This window comes from Theropithecus gelada, chromosome 14 (genome assembly GCF_003255815.1).
Source record: "Theropithecus gelada isolate Dixy chromosome 14, Tgel_1.0, whole genome shotgun sequence".
In the NCBI taxonomy this organism is placed as follows: domain Eukaryota; kingdom Metazoa; phylum Chordata; class Mammalia; order Primates; family Cercopithecidae; genus Theropithecus; species Theropithecus gelada.
In genome coordinates, this window is record NC_037682.1 from 96381657 (window position 1) to 96384737 (window position 3081).

At 36.1% G+C, this 3081-nt stretch overlaps 1 pseudogene; it reads right to left on the reverse strand.

Moving 5' to 3' along the window:
* Positions 1-292: 292 nt before the first annotated feature.
* On the reverse strand, positions 293-778 carry LOC112607229 (annotated as a pseudogene).
* Between the last annotated feature and the right edge of the window lie 2303 nt (positions 779-3081).

The following is a 3081-nucleotide window of genomic DNA, read 5'->3' on the forward strand; positions in this document are numbered from 1 at the left end:
ACAATGAAGACATTACATTCAAAATTTGTTTAATAAATACATGAATGAAGCTGTGTTGAGCCAGATGACCTTAAACTTAAACCCCAGTTCTACATATTTGTAACCAGTTTACCATATTCACATTGTATTTCTTCTTTGTAAGCCCCATTCTTTATTATCTGTAAAATGGGGGCAATGACATACTCTTCAGGTAGGTTTTGTATTGGGCATAATGTAGGTAAAGTGTCTGGCACATATTAGGTACTTGATAAGCATTCATATTTATTATAACAAATTTTCTTTTTTTTTCAGCCTATGCCATGAATTCATAGGGAATAGGTTCCAGCAGCTCAGGCTCCTTCCCACTGGTTCTCAAAAAGTGTGCTTCTCTGGGTGGAGAATGCTGGCGCTTCAGTTGAACCCAGGTGCCTTTCTCTTTGGCTTATTTCTTTTTCTGATCATTTTCCTTCACGTGTTTCAGGAAGCTGTCTCGGCTCTTAGAGTGCTTAATGTGTTCAATAAGCACATTAATTCTCTTGGCAAGAATCTTGCCCTTAACTTGTTTGTGTACAACAATGCCAACAGCATGCTGGGGAACATTGTAGACTCTTCCAGTTTTGCCATGGTAACACTTGTGGGGCATTCCTTTTTGAACAGTACTCATTCCCTTGATGTCTACAATATCACCCTTCTTATAGATTTGCATATACTTGGCCAAAGGAACAACTCCATGTTTTCTAAAAGGCCTAGAGAACATGTATCAGGTGCCTCTCCTCTTTCCCTTCGTGTTCGTCATTTTAGCGAATTACTGGAAGATGGCGGTTCTGGCCGAAAGGGCAACAAATTTTCATAATTGATTATCTTAGCCTACAAATACCCTAAATCCTACTTCTCAATGTGTAGTCAGTGATCCCTAGTACTGCTAGAAATTCAGACTCTCCAGGCCCACCCCATACCTACTGAATCAGAATCTGATTTTAAACAGGATTCCTTCGTGATTTCCCCCATTGCAATTTGAGAACCACTATACTTAGATTTTCACTCGTTGAATAATTTGGAGAGATAACTAAGATATTTATTTTATTTTTTCATTTGATGTAATTTAATTAAATGGAGAAAAGGAGCCAGAGAATTGTTCCACTGTTAACTTTGTCTTTGACCAGTCATTCTTTATTAAAAAGCACCTGCACTTGAAATTGATCTCTGTGCCCATGACCAGGTAGCTCACAGGCCCAGAGCTAGCTTCCTGGTGAGGAATATCAGCTTCCTAAGAAATATTTGTACTTACCTTTCTTTGAAAGAAATAGAAGCCTTTTACAGCAATGTGTCTGTAAGAGTAATGTCAGGCAATGCAGCTCAAGCAAACTGCATCACTAGCCAAGATTCTCATGGGATGAGTGCCCAAATCAATAGTGTAGGTAACACAATTACCGCTTAATAAATTGTATCCAAGTTTCTCTGAGATGAAATAACCCAGATTTTATTGTTGTGGTAGAAACAATATTGTGAAAGAATGAGCCCCAAGTGTCTGGAGATTAAGGGAGATTGTCAGAGAAATTTAGTACTGTGTAGGGATGGAAAGCATTTTTCTTATTATTCAACTAAGTGTCATATAGTAATTTCTTTCCAGTTTTCATCTCAAAGGCATTGGCCAGCATCTTGTCTTGCTCAGCATCCCTACAGAGTTGAACCAAGAGCTAAGGTCTCTTCGAAGTTAATGGGGGCTCTGTGCTCAGATTAGCCCTACAGAATTTGTCTAGCTAAGCAAGAAACAGGCTCTTTATTTATACTGGTGTTTATGAAATCACAGGGGAAACAACTATTACTCAGCAGGATGGCTTTTACAGAGATGGAGATATTTGCAGTTTTAAATCTACTTTAGCTTTCTTTTCTTGATTAGTCACTTAGTGCTGCAGCATATTCTTAGGATCTGAATGCCTACCTTAATTGAAAGAGCCTTGGAAAAACAAGTCAGGAGACTTGCATTCTAATAGCAACCCTGGTACTTACTATGTATCCTTGGAGAAGTCATCTTTTCTCTGTGGACTTTGAAGAAATTGGATTAGATAATCTTTAAACTCATTCTGAGAAGAAATTTTTGTGATTCAACATATTAACTTAAAAGGAACTCTTTTCCTTAAAGGAAAGGTATCAAGAGAAGATTTTGTAACTACAATCCAAAAACAATGTTCAGAGAGTCAATCCGCAGTTATATATAATATTGTCTATATTTGCTTATGTGCACTCAGAGTGAGGGTCCATGGTGTTCAGATTCTAGAACGGGTCTATCACCACAAAATTGCAGAACAAATGTGACAGAAGCACAAATTAAGAGTCAAGAGCAAATATTTGAAAGGAATGGTCTACAGAATTTTTCTTATTTCTCAAATAAAATATTTTAACGTATATTTCTAAAATTTTAACAATTATTAACTTCCCTGAACACAACATATACTCTACACATACATATACACACTGGGGAAAATGTGTCCTATGCTTGGCTAATGCTATGAATTGCTTTTTATAATTGAATTATAAACAAAATCAAACCAGTTTTAAAAGTACTACTTTAGAGGCAACTCAGCTGTTATAGAAAAATCAGAAAAATATACAAAACACAATCAACTTCTGAGAGAAGCCCCTTCACCCCACATAAGTTTTTAAGGATAACACTGCTGTTCTGGAAAAGAATAATTTTAAAGGTGCAGTTTTATATAACTAAAGGATGCCAGCAACTTCTTTAGATTCATGTCTTTCATATTCTTCCAAAATTTAATTCTGTCAAATGTCATACGTATCCTTAAAGGAATTGTGATTTGCCGCAGCAAAGTCTCTTTTGTTTACTCTATCATTTGAGAGAGAATATCTGACTGCAAACATGTCTATGCAAGTTAATTTGCTTTGTGTGTCTTCCTAGATACTATTATCTAAGATCGGATTCAGCTCTGTGAATAGTTTTCAGGCCATATAATTATTTTGAAGGTGTTAGAGGCATTTCAAATGAAAATTTTGCAAATGAAGTGACACTGGATTGTGTAAAATCCTATCTTTCTAGGCTTGTTGTTTTAATCTATATTTTAGTTGGGTGATAAGTAGGAAGAT